Source organism: Schistocerca cancellata, chromosome 9 (assembly GCF_023864275.1).
Source record: "Schistocerca cancellata isolate TAMUIC-IGC-003103 chromosome 9, iqSchCanc2.1, whole genome shotgun sequence".
Taxonomy (NCBI): domain Eukaryota; kingdom Metazoa; phylum Arthropoda; class Insecta; order Orthoptera; family Acrididae; genus Schistocerca; species Schistocerca cancellata.
This window is the reverse complement of record NC_064634.1, coordinates 312,389,901-312,415,348: the sequence shown is the minus strand read 5'-3', so window position 1 is coordinate 312,415,348 and position 25,448 is coordinate 312,389,901.

The window sequence follows — 25,448 nt, the reverse complement described above, 5'->3', positions numbered from 1 at the left end:
AGCTCAATTCATGGAATCAATACTAGAAATAAGAATAATCTTCACAAGGATTTAAAGTCACTTAGTCTTGTACAAAAAGGTGTGCATTATTCAGGAACACACATTTTCAATAACTTGCCAGCAGCCATAAAAAGCTTAACAACCAATGAAATTCAGTTTAAGAGAAGCCTAAAGGATTTATTGGTGGCCAACTCCTTCTACTCCATTGATGAATTTCTTAGTAAAACCAACTGATTTGTATATAAGTACAACATAACTTCTGCACAATTTCAGTGCAGTAATGTGTTCACTGAAAATGTGTGTCTGTGTCTGTGTCTGCCTGTGTGTGTGTGTGTGTGTGTGTGTGTGTGTGTGTGTGTGTGTGTGTGTGTGTAAGTATAATCTAACTTCTGCATCATTTCAGTGCAGTAATGTGTTCATTGTAAATAAGTATTACAGTAGTTGTATTACATGTTTATTACCTTATAAATAAATAAAAAACTTTTTTATTTTAAATTCAGTGCATTAGTATTTGTAAAATGACTCTTAGTGTTCATTAAAAAATGACGATCATTCCACTTGGGACCTGTGGAATGGTACATTAGCTTATTTGTTTTAGTTGTAAATATTTGTCATGTATTGTTGTTTTTCTGACATGTTCCACATCCTGGAGGACCTCCTCACTACGGATCAATTGGAATGAAAGTAAATCTAATCTAAATCTAATCCACAGGATTCACCAGCAGTTTTTCTGACCTGTCCAAAATACTTGTCATTTCCTTCTTACCTCCCTTTCAAAGACTGCTAATTACACTCCAGAATGGTTTTCCAGTAGCTTGACCCAAAGTCTCCAACCTGTTTCCAAAGTCTTCCCACGATTTCTTCTTGGATGCTGCAATTATCTGTTTGGCTTTGTTTCTTTCTTCAACATAACTTTCTCTGTCTACCTGGGTTCTGGTATGTGCCATTTTTGATATGCCTTCTTTTTACTTTTACAGGCTGCCTTGACTGTATCATTCCACCAAGCTGTTTACTTCATCCTACTTGTACACACTACTGTTCCAAGACATTCTTTAGCCACTTCTAGTACTGTGTCCCTGTACCTTGTCCATTCCTTTTCCAATGACTGTAATTGACTACATTCAACTAACTGGTACCTTTCTGAGATCGCTGTTATGTACTTGTGCCTGATTTCCTTATCCTGAAGTTTCTCCACTCTTATCCTCCTACATATGGACCTGACCTCCTGCACTTTCGGCCTCACAATCCCAATTTCACTGCAGATTAAATAATGATCAGTGTCATCAAAGAATCCCCTGAATACACGTGTGTCCCTCACAGCCTTCCTGAATTCCTGATCTGTTATTATATAGTCAATGACAGATCTGGTTCGCCTGCCTTCCCAAGTATATTGGTGAATGTTCTTATGTTTAAAAAAGGAGTTTGTGATTACTAAGCCCATACTGGCACAGAAATCCAAGAGTTGTTTCCCGTTCCTGTTGACCTCCATATTCTCTCCAAATTTACCCATAACCTTTTCATACCCTTCTGTTCGATTTCCAATCCTGACGTTAAAATCACCCATGAGCAGAACACTGTCCTTGTCCTTTACTCTAACAACTACATCACTGAGTGCCTCATAAAAACTATCCATCTTATCTTGATCTGTCCCTTCACAATGCGAATATACTGACACAATCCTAATTTTCTTGCTAGACACTGTCAAATCTATCCACATCAGTCGTTCGTTTACTTACCTTATTGCAACTACACGGGGTTCCATTTCTTTCCTGATGTAAAGCCCTACACCCCATTGTGCTATTCCTGCTTTGACTCCTGACAGGTAGACCTTGTATTCTCCCACTTCCTCTTCTTTCTCACCCCTTACCCGAATGTCACTAACAGCTAAAACGTCCAGCCCCATCTTACTTGCAGCCTCTGCCAGCTCTACCTTCTTCCCAGAGTAGCCCCCATTGATATTAATAGCTCCCCATCTCATTACCATTTGTTTGCCAAGGTGTATCTTAGGAGTCCCTGGTTTGTCAGTTAGAGGTGGGACTCCGTCACCTCCAAAGGTCCGAGGCATTTTGCTCTGATTGTTGCCAGCATCATATTTAAAGTACCAGGGAACCAGGTTGCTAGCCTTACTTGCCCCGAGTCCCATTGGGTTTTACCCCTAACGGCTGAGGGACTAACCGGTGGATTTGGTAGTCTTTGCCGTATGAGCACAAAGGTGACCACGACTCAGAATATGTCCGAGATGCCCAGCCTTATTCCAAAGTAACTGGTATCCCGACTGTCGGGACCACTTACTTGGCCACTCATACGTTGCCCGTGGTTCATGAACTAGGACATGACTACAGGAACCCATACCATGAATCACTTATCTATGTCACTCAAGGGAAATAAAGTGCCTTTGATGGTTCAACCATTTCTTTAACCAGTTTGCAGGCACACAAAAAATTGAGGTTGCCAAATCTAACTGCAGTTAAGAATTCGCTATTTAGCTACAGCAACCAACAAATGATGGTTAAGGGCCAATTCGTAACGGATGTTGCATATGAGCAAGTTACCAACCATGCCAGATTTGTGGTCGTAGTTTCATATAATGCAACAAATTTACTTCGCCTTGATTTATTCAAGAAACCACTCATTAGGAACTGCAAATACCTGTGGCAGAATGAGAGGTGCAAAAAGGCTTTGCCGGCCACTGTAGTTCTTTCCCAACAATTTAGAACTATAAAACGATACTGATGGTTTCTGGGTATACCCTCGTTTTGCGTTTGCTCTCCACCTTTTCGAGGCTAAAGACAAACTGTACTTTTCAGAAAACCTGTAACCTAAACAACGGTCCAGCGCATGTATGTGATGGACTCCTGACCTATTAAGCTGAACCCACTGATGCAATTCGAGAAATCTACAGTCTGCATGTTCGCAGGACCGTCTGAACCTCTGATTCAGATTGTCCACTCGGATCTGTCCAAAGATCAGCGATCCATTCTGTCGACGATGCTACAGTTGGTGATTTCCGTCTTCATGCAGCAAGGAAGACTGGCAGTCCTTATCACTTTGGATGGCCGCTGGAAACAAGACAATGTCGCCCGACTGGAAGCGGCACACATCATTAGTAGTGACATGAGTCACCACCTGCAGCTGGCCGCACCCTGTGCTCATTATGGCATCCTACATCTGGTATGACTCCCCGCAGGTACGCATATAATGAAGACAGTGAATTCCTTCCCCTGCTTGGCAGCCATATACCCAAGGGACCCAATTACACACATAAGACTGGAGCACCCAATTACCAGAAATCACACCCTCTGTTAATGCCTGCAGACTGAGAGGCTTGCTCTGGAACAGGGCAAGTGCCTGGCACATCTTTATCAGCCACATACAGTGCCTGAAACCTGTTTGTCAGACACACACGGGAGGCTTTTTCATCAGCCCTCTGGAAAGTATTTCACCACCTGCCACAGCTGGAAATGGCCTCCCACTTGACCACAGGTGAGAGGTCAACTTTAGCGGAGGGAGTAACTGAGGCGGCCACGGTAGTGGACTAAACGGGAGACGTATGGAAAGTGCCGGACGTCCCTTGGATCCCCATGTCCGGCCTTCCACAGTGATTCCCACCTGCAACAGGCTTAATCTGCGTGACAAGAGGCAGCGCCGCCTGAAGTTGTGAGCGAAGGGGCACCGACTCAGCTCGATTCGAACAGAGCAGTCACAGTCCCTGAACATACTAAGGATGACGGAAATAGCGAGAGTGTGCCTAATAAATACATAACCACGCAAGAAATTTAAGAATTAAACTACAAAGCACATAGGTGAAACGAAATAAGTCACTTGTAGTTAGAAGATCATGAAGTATGATAATACACAATCGAACACTGCACTCTCCTGTGTTGTTTCTGGAGAGGAAGCCGCTCCTTCCAGAATAGATTAACTCTGCAGCGTGGGGCACTACTTTTATCATATTACGGTTATGAGACACTTTTGAGGTTCACAGCTCAATACGCAAACCCAGACTTGCTATCACGATTGCCAATAGCGCAGAAAAACTCTTCTGCTAATATACGTTTCGATTTAGACACCATCAGTCAAAACACAGACGAACATCTTCTGTTCGTCAGTACTATCTTGGCAGCAAAACTCGTGCCAAAGTATCCAGTGTTGTTGTAAATAACACAATACTTTCAATAGTAGTGATCTTCCGATAGAGATCTGTCCAAAGATCAGCGATCCATTCTGCTACACCACGAAGATGACAAGCTACAGATACGAAATTTAACCGACAGGAAGAAGATGCTGTGATATGCAAATGATTAGCTTTTCAGAGCATTCTCACGAGGTTGGCGCCGGTGGTGGCACCTACAACGTGCTGACATGAGGAATGTTTCCAACCGATTTTGCATACACAATCAGCAGTTGACCGTTGTTGCCTGGTGAAACGTTGTTGTGATGCCTCGTGTAGGGAGGAAAATTGCGTACCATCACGTTTTCGACTTTTATAATGGTCGGATTGTAGCTTATCGCGATTGCGGTTTATCGTATCACGACATTGCTGCTCGCGTTGATCGAGGTACAATGACTGTTAGCAGAATATGGAATCAGTGGGTTCAGGAGGGTACTTCGGAACGCCGTGTTGGATCCCAATGGCCTCATATCACTAGCAGTCGAGATGACAAACATCTTATCCTCATGGCTGTAACGGATCGTGCAGCCACGTCTCGATCCCTGAGTCAACAAATGGGGATGTTTGAAAGACAACAACCATCTGCACGAACAGTTTGACGACGTTTGCAGCAGCATCGACTATCACTCGGAGACCATGGCTGCGGTTACCCTTGACGCTGCATCACAGACAGAAGCGCCTGCGATGGTGTACTCAACAACGAACCTGTGTGCACGTATGGCAAAACGTCATTTTCTCGGATGAATCCAGGTTCTGTTTACAACATCATGATGTCGCATCCATGTTTGCCGACATCACGGTGAACGCACATTGGAAAAAAAATTAAAAATATTTAGTGTCATGTAATATTTTGTCTAATGTAATATATTGTATAGACACCTTTTATTAACCTGACACGTTCCGCATCATTACGGAGTGTCGTATTCATGATCTATGGAACAAGTACTAATCTAATCTAATCTAATCTCTAATCTGGAAGCGTGTATTCGTCATCGCCATACTGGCATATGACCCGGCGTTAGGGTATGGGGTGCCATTGGTTACACGTCTCGGTAACCTCTTTTTCACACTGACGGCACTTTGAACAGTGGACGCTACATTTCAGATGTGTTACGGCCCGTGGCTCTACCCTTCATTCGATCCCTGCGAAACTCTACATTTCAGCAGGATAATGCACGACCGCATGTTGCAGGTCCTGTACGGGCCTTTCTGGACACAGAAAATGTTCGACTGCTGCCCTGGCCAGCACATTCTCCAGATCTCTCACCAATTGAAAACGTCCGGTCAATCGTGGCCGAGAAACTTGCTCGTCACAATACGCCAGTCATTACTCTTGATGAACTGTGGTATCGTGTTGAAGCTGCATGGGCAGCTGTACCTGTACACGCCATTCAGGCTCTGTTCGACTCAATGCCTAGGCGTATCAAGGCCGTTATTACGGCCAGAGGTGGTTGTTCTGGGTACTGATTTCTCAGGATCTATGCTCCTAAATTGCATGAAAATGTAATCACATGTCAGTTCTAGTATAATATATTGTCCAATGAATACCCGTTTACCATCTGGATTTCTTCTTGGTGTAGCAATTTGAATGCCTTATCCTTATTGTACTGCTGATCGAGCTTTGTCGTTTGAGACTCGAATGTCATTACAGGTCTTTCAGTGAATCCTTTTGGTTGAGGGAGAAATGGTGCGATTTTGAATGGTAAAATGAGATTTCGTTCGCAGAAAATTTTGAACACCTGCAGTGAAAACTGCCTGCTGTTGTCCATTAATTATTGATTTCGGCAAGTCTTTGATTAATAAAATCTTTTCAAAAGCTCTGGTTTTTTTCATGGAAGTTACAGATGACATTTTTATCACATATGGAAATTCTGAAAATGCATCTATGACAATCAGCTAATATCTCCCACACATAGCATAGTCGCTATTTGCATGTGACCAGGGTTCTGTGGCCAGCAGCCACAGAAAATATTGACGTGTGGGAGCTGACTGGCATTTCTGGTATAAGTGGCACTTAGCTAGCATCAGTTATATGTAGTTATCAGTTTTTCCAATAGAAATACTGTCTGCTAATGAATGCCATACATGTGACGTACGATTATAAATATACCAGTACGACACATGTATAAACAGTGAGAGCATGTGGTAGTATGTATGATTTAGACTGTGGTTGATTGATTAATGTTTTACCTAAAATACGGAACGCATTCGCAGTTGCAAATACGAACCGCTGTCAGCTGTTTAAGTGAACGACGACAGTGAACATTTGTGCCAGACTTGGACTCGAACCCGGATTTCCTGCCTTATGTGAGCTGCCACCCTAACCGCTTCGGCTATCCGTGCACGACTCACTGCCAGATCCAGACTTCCATATGTCGTCGTCCCTGTGTCACAACTTGTACCCACGCACGCATTATGCTACTCCCACACTGGGAAGGACATTTCAATTGAAAGTCGCTGCCTGGTATTGGCGGATAAATATGATATTCCAGTGCCTATATATCCGTATATCTATCGGAAGCTCACTACTATTGAAAGTATTGTGTTATTTACAACAACACTGGATACTTTGGCACGAGTTTTGCTGCCAAGATAGTACTGACGAACAGAAGATGTTCGTCTGTGTTTTGACTGATGACGTCTAAATCGAAACGTATATTAGCAGAAGAGTTTTTCTGCGCTATTGGCATTCGTGATAGCAAGTCTGGGTTTGTGAATTGAGATGTGAACCTCAAAAGTGTCTCATAACCGTAATATGATAAAAGTAGTGCCCCACGCTGCAGAGTTAATCTATTCTGGAAGGAGGACAATATTATTACATCCAGATATAGCTACCAGTGCGTAAGTAGAATGAAGTTAGGGGGCGGCTTCCTCTCCAGCAACAACACAGGAGAGTGCAGTGTTCGATTGTGTATTATCATACTTCATGATCTTCTAACTACAAGCGACTTATTTCGTTTCACCTATGTGTTTTGTAGTTTAATTCTTAAATTTCTTGTGTGGTTATGTATTTATTAGGCACACTCTCGCTATTTCCGTCGTCCATAGTATGTTCAGGGATTGTGACTGCACTGTTCGAATCGAGCTGAGTCGGTGCCCCTTCGCTCACAACTCCAGGCGGCGCTGCGGCCTCTTGTCACGCAGATTAAGCCTGTTGCAGGTGGGAATCACTGTGGAAGGCCGGACATGGGGATCCAAGGGACGTCCGGCACTTTCCATACGTCTCCCGTTTGGTCCACTACCGTGGCCGCCTCAGTTACTCCCTCCGCTAAAGTTGACCTCTCACCTGTGGTCATGTGGGAGGCCATTTCCAGCTGTGGCAGGTGGTGAAATACTTTCCAGAGGGCTGATGAAAAAGCCTCCCGTGTGTGTCTGACAAACAGGTTTCAGGCACTGTATGTGGCTGATAAAGATGTGCCAGGCACTTGCCCTGTTCCAGAGCAAGCCTCTCAGTCTGCAGGCATTAACAGAGGGTGTGATTTCTGGTAATTGGGTGCTCCAGTCTTATGTGTGTAATTGGGTCCCTTGGGAATATGCCTGCCAAGCAGGGGAAGGAATTCACTGTCTTCATTATATGCGTACCTGGGGGGAGTCATCCCAGATGTAGGATGCCATAATGAGCACAGGGTGCAGCCAACTGCAGGTGGTGACTCATGTCGCTACTATTGATGTGTGCCGCTTCGAATCGGGTGACATTCTGTCTGGTTTCCAGCGGCTATGCGAAGTGATAAGGACTGCCAGTCTTCCTTGCTGCATGAAGACGGAAATCACCATCTGTAGCATCGTCGACAGAATGGATCGCTGATCTTTGGACAGATCCGAGTGGACGATCTGAATCAGAGGTTCAGACGGTTCTGCGAACGTGCAGACTGCAGATTTCTCGAATTGCATCATTGGGTTCAGCTTAATAGGTCAGGAGTCCATCACATACATGCGCTGGACCGTTGTTTAGGTTACAGGTTTTCGGAAAAGTACAGTTTGTCTTTAGCCTCGAAAAGGTGGAGAGCAAACGCAAAACGAGGGTATACCCAGAAACCATCAGTATCGTTTTATAGTTCTAAATTGTCGGGAAATAACTACAGCGGCCGGCAAAGCCTTTTTGCACTTCTCATTCTGCCACAGATATTTGCAGTTCCTAATGAGTGGTTTCTTGAATAAATCAAGGCGAAGTAAATTTGTTGCATTATATGAAACTACGACCACAAATCTGGCATGGTTGGTAACTTGCTCGTATGCAACATCCGTTACGAATTGGCCCTTAACCATTATTTGTTGGTTGCTGTAGCTAAATAGCGAATTCTTAACTGCAGTTAGCTTTGGCAACCTCAATTTTTGTGTGCCTGCAAACTGGTTAAAGAAATGGTTGAACCATCAAAGGCACTTTATTTCCCTTGAGAGACATAGATGAAGCCTTGTCATTAGCTGGCAGCAGAGCATTCAGTCTGTTCTTTACCTGTGAAATTTTACCGACTTGCATACATTCATCTTGTACATCATTGGTACTACCAGTAATCTTATTACGTATCACTTTTATGTGCTTCAGTACTGTCTTACGTTGTTTGCCGTATGTGCAATGCGTTTTGTGAAAAAAATCCTCGTTGCACTCGTGACTAATATCGCAACATGCACATAAGCATAATTTTCTGCTGCTGATTCTGTTTATGTATTGCTGTTGTCGTCTTCTGCTCCGTAGAGTTCGCGCTCATGGTCTGTCCGCTGGCCGGAGTGGCCGTGCGGTTCTAGGCGCTACAGTCTGGAGCCGAGCGACCACTAAGGTCGCAGGTTCGAATCCTGCCTCTGGCATGGATGTGTGTGATGTCCTTAGTTAGGTTTAATTAGTTCTAAGTTCTAGGCGACTGATGACCTCAGAAGTTAAGTCGCATAGTGCTCAGAGCCATTTGAACCGTGGTCTGTACGGTTCGATTGTTTCTACATCACAAACAAACTCCTATCCTTATGCCGCAGCACTTTAGCTGAGGGTAGCGTTTGTTCATGTGGCCAGATTAAAGGCAAACATCCTTTCAATGATGGATTAGTCAAACTTTTATTAGCTTGTTATTGGGCGAGTGCATAACGATCACGTCGCGAAAGAGGGAATCAGTATAAGCCTTGAATGAGATTTTCACTCTGCAGTGGAGTGTGCACTCATATGAAACTTCCTGGCAGATTAAAACTGTTTGCCGGACCGAGACTCGAACTCGAAACCTTTGCCTTTCTCGGGCAAGTGCTCTACCAACTGAGCTACCCAAGCACGACTCACGCCTCGTCCTGACAGCTTTACTTCCGGCAGTACCTCATCTCCTACTTTCCAAACTTCACAGAAGCTCTCCTGTGAACCTAGCAGAACTAGCACTCCTTGAAGAAAGGATATGCAAAGACATGGCTTAGCCACAGCCTGGGGGCTTCTGTGAAGTTTGGAAGTTTGGAAAGTAGGAGACGAGGTACTGGCGGAAGTAAAGCTGTGAGGAGGGGGTGTGAGTCATGCTTTGGTAGCTCAGTTGGTAGAGCACTTGCCCGCAAAAGGCAAAGGTCTCGAGTTCGAGTCTTGCTCCGGCACACAGTTTTAATCTGCCAGAAAGTTTCAATATAAACCTTTTTCAAAAAATGGTTCAAATGGCTCTGAGCATTATGAGACTTAACATCTGAGATCATCAGTCCCCTGGACGTAGAACTACTTAAACATAACTAACCTAAGGACATCACACACATCCATGCCCAAGGCAGGATTCAAACCTGAGACCGTAGCAGCAGCGCTGTTCCGGACTGAAGCGCCTAGAACCGCTCGGCCACAACGGCCGGCAAAGCCTTTTTGCACCTCTCATTCTCCCACAGATATTTGCAGTTTCTAATGAGTTACCTGTATCCCCTCCTTGTGACCTCGATTGGGGTTTTTTAAATAACCGAAATTTTTTTCAGAATTTCACAACTTTATGCCTCACTACCGCTACGTGCACTTAGCCTCAAAATAAGATTCTAGCTTGTATTTAGTTTATAAATCACCTGATCTACACTCCTGGAAATGGAAAAAAGAACACATTGACACCGGTGTGTCAGACCCACCATACTTGCTCCGGACACTGCGAGGGGGCTGTACAAGCAATGATCACACGCACGGCACAGCGGACACACCAGGAACCGCGGTGTTGGCCGTCGAATGGCGCTAGCTGCGCAGCATTTGTGCACTGCCACCGTCAGTGTCAGCCAGTTTGCCGTGGCATACGGAGCTCCATCGCAGTCTTTAACACTGGTAGCATGCCGCGACAGCATGGACGTGAACCGTATGTGTAGTTGACGGACTTTGAGCGAGGGCGTATAGTGGGCATGCGGGAGGCCGGGTGGACGTACCGCCGAATTGCTCAACACGTGGGGCGTGAGGTCTCCACAGTACATCGATGTTGTCGCCAGTGGTCGGCGGAAGGTGCACGTGCCCGTCGACCTGGGACCGGACCGCAGCGACGCACGGATGCACGCCAAGACCGTAGGATCCTACGCAGTGCCGTAGGGGACCGCACCGCCACTTCCCAGCAAATTAGGGACACTGTTGCTCCTGGGGTATCGGCGAGGACCATTCGCAACCATCTCCATGAAGCTGGGCTACAGTCCCGCACACCGTTAGGCCGTCTTCCGCTCACGCCCCAACATCGTGCAGCCCGCCTCCAGTAGTGTCGCGACAGGCATCAATGGAGGGACGAATGGAGATGTGTCATCTTCAGCGATGAGAGTCGCTTCTGCCTTGGTGCCAATGATGGTCGTATGCGTGTTTGGTGCCATGCAGGTGAGCGCCACAATCAGGACTGCATACGACCGAGGCACACAGGGCCAACACCCGGCATCATGGTGTGGGGAGCGATCTCCTACACTGGCCGTACACCACTGGTGATCGTCGAGGGGACACTGAATAGTGCACAGTACATCCAAACCGTCATCGAACCCATCGTTCTACCATTCCTAGACTGGCAAGGGAACTTGCTGTTCCAACAGGACAATGCACGTCCGCATGTATCCCGTGCCACCCAACGTGCTCTAGAAGGTGTAAGTCAACTACCCTGGCCAGCAAGATCTCCGGATCTGTCTCCCATTGAGCATGTTTGGGACTGGATGAAGCGTCGTCTCACGCGGTCTGCACGTCCAGCACGAACGCTGGTCCAACTGAGGCGCCAGGTGGAAATGGCATGGCAAGCCGTTCCACAGGACTACATCCAGCATCTCTACGATCGTCTCCATGGGAGAATAGCAGCCTGCATTGCTGCGAAAGGTGGATATACACTGTACTAGTGCCGACATTGTGCATGTTCTGTTGCCTGTGTCTATGTGCCTGTGGTTCTGTCAGTGTGATCATGTGATGTATCTGACCCCAGGAATGTGTCAATAAAGTTTCCCCTTCCTGGGACAATGAATTCACGGTGTTCTTATTTCAATTTCCAGGAGTGTATTTCAGAACTTAGACAAGGGTTCAGTTTAAAAATAAATTGTGTCAGTATTACAAAGGAGAACAGCTTTGCACTCAATATCACCTGATAATTCGTAGTTTGGCCGGCACTCTATCACCCGGTTTAAAGGTGGAAATGTTGGTGGTGGCATATTAAAATTTTCTTACAGTTGTTCCTTCTCTGCTTCCAGTTTGGACAACTGCGCCACCAACGGTTAGAAGGTTGTGGATAGCTGTTGTAATAGCAACATTATGGGGAGCAAGATTGCTAGTTGAAACACTTCTGAAAAGCAAAACTCGAAACAGTGTACGAAATTCTGAGAAATCTTTCTGAAAATGGAATGCGGCTAGCAGCCCAAACAGTACTGATTAGTGTAAAGAATGAAAATGCCGCACTGGTACTACCTGACCACGATATTATTGCAACTGGTCTCCCACAGCTGTTACCAGTAACGCCTGGTGACGTACTTACAGTAAAGAAGTACAGCGATGACTAATGATTTCAAGACAGCTGTGCATACACACTGAGGTGACAGGAGTCATGGGACAGTGATATGCACACATTGAGATGAAGGCAGTGTCGTGTACACAAAGCATAAAATGGCAGTGCATTGGCGGAGCTGTCATTTGTATTCAGGTAATTCATGTGAAAAAAAATTCCGACGTGATTATGGCAACATGAAGGGTATTAACGCGGACTGGTGATTGGAGCTAGATGCATGGGACATTCCATTTCAGAAATCGTTAGAGAATTCAACATTCCAAAATCCTCAGCATCAAGAGCGTGCCGAGAATACCCCATTTCAGGCATTTCCTCTCACCACGAACAACGCAGTGGCCAACGACCTTCACTTAAGGGGACTACACGCTGCCTATCTAACCCGTGTTAATTTAGGCAAGTATTTGACTCACTTCTGAAAAAACTATTTGATGCAGAACTTTAATATTTTTACTGCATGTTACATGATTCTAATAAAGTCAACTGTACTAAAATCTACTTCATCCATTTTATAGTTCTTATGAAATATTTTTTTTAAATTTATTAACAAAAAATATTAAGTTTGTTCTGCAGAAAATATTTTAGTGCACTTCCTAATGGGGGATTATTAATGAATAATAGCACCATAGGTGGCTTTCTATGTTGTGCAGAGTCTCTGAAAATTTCATTCATTTATCTATGATAGTTTCTGATATAATGGGGCATATATACGGAAAAATTTAGTTTGTGGGAAATTGACTGTAAAGAAAAAACTTTTGAAATTTGTTACTTACAGTTAATTAAAACTGTCATGCTGCATATGATGGCTCTTCTTTGGCCTCTAGCAGGTCTTCCAGCTTCTTTTTCACCTGCCTGGCTGTTTGTCTTGCTTTCTTGGCCATATTAGATGCAGACCTGGCTGCATCGGCTATCCTCATTTTATCCCAATGTTGCAGCCCAGTGATCATATTTTCAACAGGATTAATTCCCAACTTTTTCAGTACCCAACACTTATTACCAAAATTGAATGTAATAACACCATCATGAACTCCTAGTTTCATTGTATGTATGCCTACAAATACAGTTTTAGGAAGGCGGTTCCAAATTATGCTGTTGAAACATTCGTTTGGGATCTGTGTACACCCATGCAGACATTTCCTTAGAAGGTCAGGATGAGCCAAGTCTCTGAAAATAGGTTTAATTGCTGTAATAACAGCAGCAGGAAGAGAATACTGGTGAGAATAAGATTCTCCAGTTGCCTGAGCCCTATTGTATTTGCACCACGAATTTTCTCCTGATGGACACAATCCATGACACAGCTTATCATCAGTAGAGGACTTATGGAAGAATGTGGCCCAAACATCTCTCTTCATTGCCTCCTTATTTTCTTTATTTCTCTTAATTGCCTGCCCATAGTATACCTGCAAGTTTTCTATAACAACTACTCACAATCATACTTGAACAAAACTAACCGCGTGTTTGAAAGCATGTTGTTTAAAAACAGCAGAAACAAAAGAATACCGGCTGTTGCCAACACACGTGGGAGTAAAAAAAAAATCCCTAACATGTAGTGTAGGGGATATAAAGCTCTAAAATGCATGCAGAAACGTGAGTGACAGAAAAGTGGGCGTGGCACATACACACACATGGTAGAAAAATGCTCTTTAAATGCTGGAAAAAAAATTTCAGCAAGATCCTTTTCAAAGTACTTAAATAAAACCTTAATCTATCGAAATATGATGAAAAACGAAAATCGATTTTTTTGGACCTGAACCACGGTGTGGTCCTCTTAACGACAAAAAGCGGCGGCATTTGCGTTTAGTTGTCAGGCTAACGGACAATCAACACTGAGTGAAATATCTGCAGAAATCAATGTTGAACTTACGGCCATTAGGACAGTGCGGTGAAATTTGGTGTTAATTGGTTATGGAAGCAGACGACCGACGCGAGTGCCTTTGCTAACAGCGTGACATCGCCTGCAGCACCTGTTCTAGAGCTGGCTGGAGTGGCTATGTGGTTCTAAGCGCTACAGTCTGGAGCCGCGTGACTGCTACGGTCGCAGGTTCGAATCCTGCCTCAGGCATGGATGTGTGTGATGTCCTTAGGTTAGTTAGGTTTAAGTAGTTCTGAGTTCTAGGGGACTAATGACCACAGCAGTTTAGTGCTCAGAGCCATTTCAACGAACCTGTTCTAGGCTCATGGCCCTCTCGGTAGGACCCTAGATGAATGGGAAACTGTGAGCTGGCCAGTCCCGATTTCAATTGGTAAGAGCTGATGGTAGGTTTCGGGTGTGGTGCTGACCCCAAGTTTTCAACAGGTCACAGTACAAGCTGGTGGTGCTCCATAATGGTTTGGGCCGTGTTTACATGGAATGGACTGGGTCCTCTGGCACAACTGAACCAATCATTGGCTGTAAATGGTTATGTTCGGCTACTTGGAGGCCATCTGCAGCCATTCATGGACTTCATGTTCCGAAACAGCTATGGAATTTTTACGGATCACATTCCGCCCTGTCACCGGACCACAATTGTTCGCGATTGGTTTGAAGTACATTCTGGACAATTAGAGAGTTTGATTTGGCCATTCATCGAACATTTATGGGATTCAATCGTGAGATCAGTTCGTGCACAAAATCCTGCACCGGCAACATTTACGCAATTAAGGATGGCAATAGAGGCAGTATGGCTCAAATTTCTTGAGGAGACTTCCAACGAAGTGCCGAGTCCATCCCAAGTCGAGCTGCTGCTCTGTGCCGGGCAAAAGGAGGTCTGACATGGTATCTGGAGGTATCCCGTGACTTTTGTCACCACAGTGTACTATCACGTGATTTATAGCACGTTCTCGTGAAACATCAGGATAAAAACTCACGATAAGCCGACCGAAGCGGCCTGTCTCCCAGGTGCAATATCTAATGTGTTGCCAGAAACGTCTTCCTTTCTCTCGCCAGATTGTTGTGTTATGATGGCACTCATTTTTCCCTGTCGCCAGTTATTAAATCATTTTGTTTTCCTCTGACGTATCTTGTTTACTCAATACCGGTTACGTAGCTTTTTTTTCTCATTGACCGTTATATGGGCAGTCCTGTTTTCCTCTTCACCATTTATGTTGTATGTCAATCTTTTTCTCTCAAGACCAGTTATATAGCATTCATCAGGGGCACTGGAGACACTTGACGCCCTGTAGCTGCTGTTACTGAGGTGGCTTGCTATGATGCAGATACTAAACTACGTCATCACAGTCTCACAGATTTATTGGAACTACAACAGAATGCTGTTGGCAACACAGATTAGTAAAAATTAACAATAATTTATGAACAGTATTTTTACATTATACTGGGTGATCAAAAAGTCAGTATAAATTTGAAAACTGAATAAATCACGGAATAATGTAGATAGAGAGGTACAAATTGACACACATGCTTGGAATGATATGGGGTTTTATTAGAACCAAAAAATGCAAACGTTCAAAAAATTTCCGACAGATGGCGCTTCATCTGATCAGAATAGCAATAATTAGCATAACAAAGTAAGACAAAGCTAAGATGACGTACTTTGCAGGAAATGCTCAATATGTCCACCAACATTCCTCAACAATAGCTGTAGTCAAGGAATAATGTTGTGAACAGCACTGTAAATCATGTCCGGAGTTATGGTGAGGCATTGGCGTCGGATGTTGTCTTTCAGCATCCCTAGAGATGTCGGTCGATCACGATACACTTGCGACTTCAGGTAACCCCAAAGCCAATAATCGCATGGACTGAGGTCTGGGACCTGGGAAGCCAAGCATGACGAAAGTGGCGGCTGAGCACACAATCATCACCAAACGACACGCGCAAGAGATCTTTCACGTGTCTAGCAATACTTTTTTTTCTTTTTTTTTGTTCTAATAAAACCCCATGTCATTCCAAGCATGTGTGTCAATTTTTACCTCTCTATCTACATTATTCCGTGGTTTATTAAGTTTTCAAATTTATCCTGACTTTTTGATCACCCGGTATAACTGGAGTATGATGATTGTGATGATGATGATGATACCGTGTGGCAATTATAATATTACGGGTATTAAAAAAATAATATAATATTGTACTTATCACTTTTGCTGGTGGCAATGCTTTCGAAAGGCTAAAGTGGTGCATAAAAAGCTTTTACTTGTTGATGATGAAATTGATGCCAACCAGCATCAGTTTCTCATCAGATCAATGAAAACATTTTGATATAGACAGAGCTGCAGGACTGGAATGAATGATGGTCAGTCATTGATGAAATGTTGAAGGCATCATCTACGGAACAGTTTGAGGTTAGGAGTGAAGAAAATAATGTAGAGGTAATGGATTAAAGTAATGTCAAACAGGATAGTGGATGATAAGAGAAGAAAGAAGTATTGGATGCTAACTGCAGTTAATTATTATTAAAAATCGGATGAAATGTTCACACATTTTAGGAAAGAAATGAAGAAATCTTATAGTAAACTGTCAGAGAACATCAGGAACTTACATTCAGAATTAGTAACCTCAGCACTGATAATTTGTCCAATGAAAACAAAACTGAAAGCAATTGTAATGAGCAGACAGAAATTTTTGATTCTTGTGAGACTAAGTTAAGAGGAGTAGGGCAAACCAATTCTGATTAGGATAGTAAGGAAATTATTTCCCAAACAGAGCAAATAGATATTGTTGATCTAAGAAACGTAGAAGTACCTGAGGAAGTAGTGAGTGAGAACAGAGATACAGTTGATAACATTGTGACAAAATACGAGGTTGAAGAATGAAAAACTTTTGTGATGAACAGTGGGGTTAAGACTGATGTAAGTAAAGTTAAGATACAATGTGTGCAGGTTGTAAAGGTAAACATTCATATTGTAACCTAAAGTTTGACTAAATTCCCAGTAGTAAATAAATCCAACTTTTTAATGTGACAATAAAGAGTTCATGGCACCAAAGGCAGTTTTCAGTGTGTATGTAACATTCAATGAAATAGTAGTTCTGAACCGCAAAATGTTCAACAATTTTGAGGCATACCATAATGTACCTCCTATATAAATCAGTTGTAAATGTCAGACTCCACTCAATGATTTAAAACTATGGTGAGAAGCAGGGGGTCAAATGAATTTTGAGCAAATCACTATGTACGAAATTCAATGCTCTTTAATGAATACACTATTTGGTGAATAGTGCCTCCCCAGTGGTGTGACTCCATTCTTCATTTTTAGGTCATTCTCTTCTTCCACTGTCCTGTCTGTCAATTTTAAGAGTAATGAAATCATCTCCTACTATAATCAACTCACATGTAGCTGAAATTACTGTTCCATTGATTATTAATTTCATCAAACACTATGGAAGCAAAGAATATTTCATGCAGGTAAAAAATGTATTATTTTACCTTTGGATGTAATGTTAATATAAATGTATATAAATATAATGAATCTCTTTCAGATGAAAAGAATATTGAATTTGAAATAAGGCAAAATATGAAAAAGTATCAAAATTTGTCTGGAAATACTATGCAAAAATTAAAGAAAACAGTAAGTAAAAGCTCTAGAAATTTGTATAGCAGCAGTAGAAGAAAGATTTCACATGTTAAATTCACTGCCACTTATGTAAGTATTTAAGAGTATCGCTGAAGTTACATGTCAAGTTGAAGTAAATTAAGTTCAGTTACCTGTAATAATGTGTATTTGAGTAAAATGTGTACAGTGTAGCCTTTAAGGGGAGAGTGAAGGAAAATATGCCGTTTAGAGCAGAATAATGCACTAATTGACTTGTGTATGACTGTTGTGTAAGAGAAATTATAGGTTGTCGATGTTAGCTATCCTTGTTTGTTGTTATGAAGCGTTATCCTTTAAAGGCGTTTTTGTGATAAAGATGAAGCAGAGAATATGAGGTTTAATGATGTTTTAATGACATGTGTAATAATGATATGATGTATATGGAATAATGATGAGGAAATATTATCACAAAGTACATTAAATAATACTTTGTATGAGGTATGTTGATGGTTAAGGTATTTGTTTGGGACCCTGTCTATGAGTGACCAGATAAAAATCTGGAATTATACATCTATATATTTTCAAATTGCTTACAAAACAACCTTGTCCCTCCAAAATACCCCCCCCCCCCCCCCCATTACAACTAACACATTTGTCCCACTGGTGTTTCCTCTGTTCGAAACTTTTTTGCAATCATCTTTAGAAATGGCTGACAGTTCCTCCTTCATTCTTTTATTGACTACTTCAGTGTTGTCAAATCATTGTTCTTTCTTGCCCCTTACCATGCTTGGAAATAAGAAAAAGTGACACAGAGCCAGGTCAGGTGAGTAAGGTGTGTGGGGCAGTGGAATCATGCCATTTTTAGCCAAAAACTGTCTGACAGAGATCGGGGTGTTTGTAGGTGTGTTGTCACGGTGGAAGAACCAGTTTGCTGTCTGCCACAAATCAGGTCTTTTTTGAGAACACTGTCGTGCAATCTTCTTAAAACTTCCAAATACAAGGTTTGATTGACAGTCTGACCTTAGGGAACAAACTCTGAATGATTTTTTCAATATTTTCGTCAATTCGGGCAGAACGAGGTTTGTCATCAATTGCATTCCACCACTTTTAAATCAAGCAAACCACTCGCACACTTGATTTTTCCCATAGCATCATCTTGATATCCTGTTTTCAACATTAAAACAGTTTCAGCAGTATCTGTGCCAAATAGAAAAAAAAGCCACAGCTGCATGTTTTTCACTTAAACTTTCCACCATAAAAAATGAAACAAGAACAAAACAGTACTAGCAAGAACAATCCCTGCAGATGAACAGAGCAAGCCAGGTCGACAGCACAGGTAGCTCTGAACTCAACAATGATTTGAGCTATACATGCCTAGTGGCAGAAATGTGCACTACAAAGCTCTGCCTGAGACAATGCTTTTTTTTTTGTGAATGCACTTCATCAATTAGTAATCTGTAAGTAAAGTAATGAAAACATAAGTAAAGAAGTAAGGAGCATAACTAATATTGGCAAATGTAAAAATGTGAATATGTAAGAGAGAAAATGTGCTATGAGGGAACATCTGTGTGATTTGACACAACATTATAAGAATTTATATGATAGTTATAGGACCCACATTAAAATTGTTTGATGTTGTCTGATGGTAATGTTTAATAATCCAAAGAAAGATCTATAAAAAATGTAAAATGAAATAATAATTATTTAAGAATTCACAAAATAGATACTGCAGTGAATTTGTTTTCAGGATGCTAATGTGCTCATCTCCTGTGTAATATGAACTTGTCATTAATGTTTTGTACTAATGTTTTCAAGTGATAATTGAGAATGAAAATGTGTTTGCAGAAATTAAATTGATTAAATACAAAAATATAAAGAAAACAGGCAGAAATTAAAGACAGATTTGAATAGGGTTAACAGTAATTAGATTTTGGACATTACTTAATTTGTTTGGTTTGAGATTAATTTGTTTGGTTCTGAGACCACTTAAGTCTTCAGAACAGCTTCCATCAGCTTAATATAAACTTCATAGCTTATTTTTTAATCATTATAAGCACTTACAAATATTTTATAAATTTATATCAGTGATTCCTAATGTTAGTCATTCTCATTTATTTCTATTTTATTGAAAAAAGGGACACTGAATTGTAATGGGAGTCCAAAACAAGACTCAAGAGGACTTTCCCAAGGATAGGTAGATACTGGAGGTTGAGCTAAAGAATGGACTCAGTAGGAGAGGCTGAACTAAGTGTTGTGAATAAAAAAAAAAGTTTAATGAGAAGTGAAAAGGGACTGACCCATCCAAAAGTGTAAAAAGGCCAGTGTAAGAAAAGTTTAAGGACTCATCCAATAATGTAAAGGCCAGGGAAAAAACTGTATACCTTTGGTGTTATGAAAAAGTTCTCATAAAATTTTGTAAAAAAACTAATTAATTTTTCAAGAATTCTTAAAGTTCTTCAAAATAAATTGTATACCTTTCTATGAAATTGTTGCATTGATTTCATGTGGTGATTATCAGCATTGTCCCCATCGTATTTGTAAAAGTGTTTAATGTGTGTACTTCTTATTGGCTGTGTTTCAAAATTCCAGTATAATAAATGATTTGAGATAATTTGTAACTTCTTATTTGCTGACTGCACTGGAGCACAGCAGAATAGTATACCTGATGCAGCCCGAAAAATTTCATAGTTTTTCACTAGCAATGCCAGAGGCAGTGCAAAACAGGCTGATAGACAGACAGAATTCTAGCAAAAATGAAACACTCAGAGTGCTGCAGCAAAAGCGGAAGCTACTGTGACAACCTTAATCGGCTTAGCACCTGAGCAAGCAATGTTACAAAAGGATGTCATGGTAACAGAGAGCATCATAAGGGTACTGCAGAAAGTGTCACAAGAAGCTTAAAGTTGGATGCAAGAGTAACTGTTCAGTTTACTGACACAGCGGAATAGAAAATATGTCATTGCCCTCTCACTGTAGCAGAGCACATGATCTACTTCTGTTCTGGTGAAATTCTATTCAGCTTGCAGCCACCCTGTAGAGAGGGGAGGCCCCCGACATTCGACCCTTTGCTCATTTAATTGCCTCTGATTTTCTGTGGTGCAGTAGGTCTTTGCTGGAGGGGCTTGGTCACTATGAGCTGTAGCACCAGCTAGAGTCAAGACTGAAGCAAAGCTGTGGCTGTCACCATCCTTCAGAGCTTACGGAGTCCCGACTAGCAGAGCTTGGGAGCAGATCGCCATCCAGCATTGTGGGCCAAGCTGTTGCTGTCGACTGCCTACATTCTTGTGGCAGACTGTGATGGTGCGAGGCTCTCTCTCTTGATGGTAGGCCATAGTACTTCTCTGCATGATGTCATGTACTCCAAGCAGAGCTGGTCTCCCCTGTATGTAATCTATGACAGTGTCATGAGTGCCCTGGTCATTGACTCCCAGAAGCTCTGTGCAGCCGCACTTGGTGCAAATGCGGCTGAATGTTAACGCAGGCACAGTGACAAGCAAGCCTCATAATATCGTAGCTGCTGAACTGGCACATGGCCACGTGTGTGTTGATGGCTGACCAATGCATTTCATGGCAGTACGGTACCACCAGCCCAGCCTAATCTGACTGCCCGAATGTCACAGGATTAACTGTTGTATTTTGTGGACAATAAATGTTCAACAATGTAATACTGTTTCACAAAGACCTCTGGTTGTCAGCGGGTAAATCCATGCACCTGGGGTGGTACTCTATCAGCCTCCAGACCTGAACTGGACCACAGACCACCATCCACCGTACCTTCCTACCCTTGTGGCACTACAATACTGTGCATTTTTGTAGGTGATTTTTTCTTTTACATTAGATATGTGGTTAGCTATTTTTCAATAGCTTTCTGTATAGTCCAATGCTAGGGAAGAGGGGGAGCTTAGGGGTTGGGATTAAGTAACGGAGGAGAGACTATCCCACTTGTTCTTATACGACTCCTGACATCAATATAATTTCATTTCTTGTCTGATCTCTCTGTGTTACTAAGACATGTAGAATGGTTACCTGAAATTTCCGACTTCTTATTCAAACAGGGATTTATAAAACATTATTATTCACTGTGTAATTTTCCGGTTACGACAGTAACAGTATACTTAATTCACCTGGAAATATTTTATTTAAAGAAGGTTAAATTTTCAATGATCTAAAACTTTCTAGATTGTTTCTAGATTGACACATCTCATCTGAAACCTTTCATTCTCCCTTTTTCAACAAATAGTTTAGTTCTTCCAACAACCTTTAAGCTTAAAAAGTTAGTCATATTCAAATTTTTGTGTTCCAGAATATTCAAATTTTGAATTTCATTATTTCCAAAGTTCATTGCTATAAAATTCAGTGCCATAGCATAGTAGCCCTGATTTTTGTTTCCAAACATGCAACTTTTCAGTAAAATAACTTGTTAGTTTGTTTATTATTCCAATTAGAAAATTTCACTTTTGTTAGAATTTCTAGTGAATTTTGGGAATCCTCTTTCACATCAAACTGCTCTCCTATAAAATGATACCGATAAATTTGCCATTTTGTAATTACACTGCTATGAATAACATTACATTTGAAAGGCTATTGATCACAAGGTAAGATATGGAAAAGCACATCTGAAGAAAGACTTTGTCTGACAGCTTAGTGTACTATTATGTGCAATTTATATGTGCCTGTCTGTTTCTCTATGCCTCCACTATGTGGCAAGGAACAATCTATCCTATTTCATGTTCTTCCATCCTGAACTTTCCATTATTTGAAGTAGCCTATGTCACATTAAAAAAAATCATAATAAACATAAAAATAATAAATACAACAAGGAATGCAATAATGAGAATTTCTTCTGAAGTGACAGGCAATAGCTTAGTACCTGTCTTAACTGACATATTTCACTTTTCTGTCATAAATGGAATAAATGCTACTCCATGGAAAAGAATCATAGTCTGACCCACCCCTAAGACTGAACATAGTGATTATCAACTAATTAGAATATTACTTGCTGTTTCCAAAGTTCTGAATTATTTATTCCTAACCAAATCAAGAACAATTGTACGAATTGAACCTATATGACAAATATCAGTCTCGGTTTTGTTAACACCATAGCACAAACAAGGTAACTGGTGACCTGGTATGCCATCAAAAATAGTGATGCAACAATATTCATACTACGAGACTTCAGCACAGGTTTTGATACTGTTAACTTTGATGTACTGTTCAGGAAAATGAGAAAGCTAAATTTTTCAGATAGTGCACTGAAATCATTTGAAAGTTACTCAAAAAAACAGTGATGTATTGTCTGTGGGAATGAAAAATCATCCTGGAAACCTGTTCAGGGTAACATGCTTACAGAAATATATGTAATATAATATATATACACTTAATAGCACTGTAGACAATGCTGAGTTAATAATTTACTGTAACACACAGGGGTCCATAAATGTTGCAAAATACCACTAAAGTGAACGATGAGTATTGAACATGCATACATCACATCCAAAATATGGAGGGTACTTTTTGAGTGTCTGCATGAAGAGATGATTGAGCTATGCAGTACATGCATTCAAACAAACAGAGCAAATTTTGAACACCTTTCATAAATGTGGCCTGGGGTGAATTTAGAAGTTACAAAATTATTGTCGATGCTGTAAACATGGAAGAGCTATTCTTATTTTGAGTTTCTTTCCTTTTCTTCCTTCTGTTTCTATTCTCAGACATTCTGTAGTCAAGAAAACATAAGTCATTTACTGATAATAACACAATTCAGAAGTTTATATTCATTTAGTTGTTATGCAAAAAGGTGGGTTTTTCTTGTACTACACTTTTAAATATACCAGCAGAAACTGAGAGACTGGTAAATAAGTTAATAACTCAATGTAAATATGTAATTGTCTCACAAAATGGAAAAAAATACTTCCTGCTAGGCACATGACTTGAACCCTGATCCCCAGCGCACTTAAGTCCCACATCCAAGTGCACAGCCACATAGATGTGACCACTTCACTAGTGTTGGGATAATCAGGAGGTACAGACCAATAGGTTCAACTGTTGCATGTGTGGCAGGGTACGTTGTCTAGAGATATCCCATGTTCAACATTTGTCATCCACTTTTGTAGTATTCCCCAAAATTGTCAGCCCCTTGTGTATTTTATTAAATTACTTGTCTTATCATCATCTACATCACTACAGAGGCTTTTAGATGTTCATAAGAACCACCCTGTAGAATAACTGGTTATATGAGATGAAATAAAATACTCTGCCATATTTTGACATTATATATGCAGAAGTGAATATGTTGTCTATCATTTGCTACCATTGTGTACTGAAACTCTAAATTGCCAACCCCTGATTACTGCGTCTTGCCATATTTTCTTGCTTTACTACTGAACTGGTTACTGTGCAAGTGACAAATGTACAAGCAAGTGGATAAAGTGATGTACAGTGGAACCTTGCATAGTGAGCACAATTTGTCCCAGAATATTACTCTTAGTGTGAAGCACTTGTTAAGTGAACCAATTTCTCCCATATAAATTAACCTAAAATACAATAGTGCATTCAATGCAAAAACTTACTAAAAGTTTTATTTTATTCATGCCATTTATTCAAAGAAAATTAAACACACACACTCATGCAAATGCAACTTGCACACACCTCTGCAGTCTCAGAGAGCTCAAACTACGCTCAGTGGAGTGTAGTTTCAGCTCTCTGAGACTGCAAACATGTGTGCAAGTAGTGTTTGCATGAGTGTGTGTGTGTGTGTGTGTGTGTGTGTGTGTGTGTGTGTGTGTGTGTGTCTACTGCTGACAAAGACCTTAATGGCTAAAAGCTATGATGAGTGTCTGAATCTTTTTATTGTGACTCATCATCTCCACTATATGGTGAGTAGCAACTTTCCTTCTCTGGTAGTATTATATAATTTATTATTCACAATACATAACTAATTCTTTGTTAGTAGGAAGCTATCTATAGTCATTTGTTTCTGCCAATGCTCCAACAATTGGCAAAAATGCAACACAGTATTATTGTCTAATTTGTAGCATGAATAGCCACTGCTTTATTGGGGTGATGTTTTGCAATGTACGGTGCTACCGATTCCCATACTTTCAGCATTTCTCTTATTGTGCCAGGAGATTGCTGCTTTGCTGTTGCCATCTCCTCCTCCTCTGAAAAACACCTCGCAACTTCCTGCTGGGAAACACACTGCAACTCCATAAGCTCTTTGGTGGTCATTTATTAGCTGTGATCTTCCACAAGCTCGTCAATATGGAAAAGGAAAGAAAATCAAAATAAGAATAGCTCTTCCGTGTTTGTAGTGTGGACAATAATTCTGTAACTTCTACATTCACACTAGGCCACATTTATGAAAGGTGTTCCAAATTTACACTGTTTGTTTGAATGCAAGTATTGCATAGCTCAGTCATCCCTTCATGCACATGCTCAAAAAATACCTTCCATATTTTGGATGTGATGTCACATGTTCAACATTCATCATTTGCTTTAGTGATATCTTGCAACATTTACCAACTTCTAGTCCCATGTTCTTGGTCAGTGCACTCCAGCCAAAGCATCTTTCAAGCAGAAATGAGAGTTCTCTTGGTAACCCCTTCCCATGCCTTTTCGATCATCTTGATGCAGGCAATGATGTTGAAGTAATATTTCCAAAATTATCTGAGAGGGAGATTAGTAGTTTCAGTCCACTCAGTGCTTGAAGAGTGCTTTAGTGTAGAGTTTCTTAGAGTTATAAATAACCTGCTTGTCCATAAGCTGCAGTAACAGAGTGGTGTTGGGAGGCAGAAATCGGAACTTGATGAATTGAAATTCTTCAAGGAGGTGGTCTTGTAGGTGTGGAGAATAGGCACAAGTGTTGTCCATAACAAGCAAGACATGGA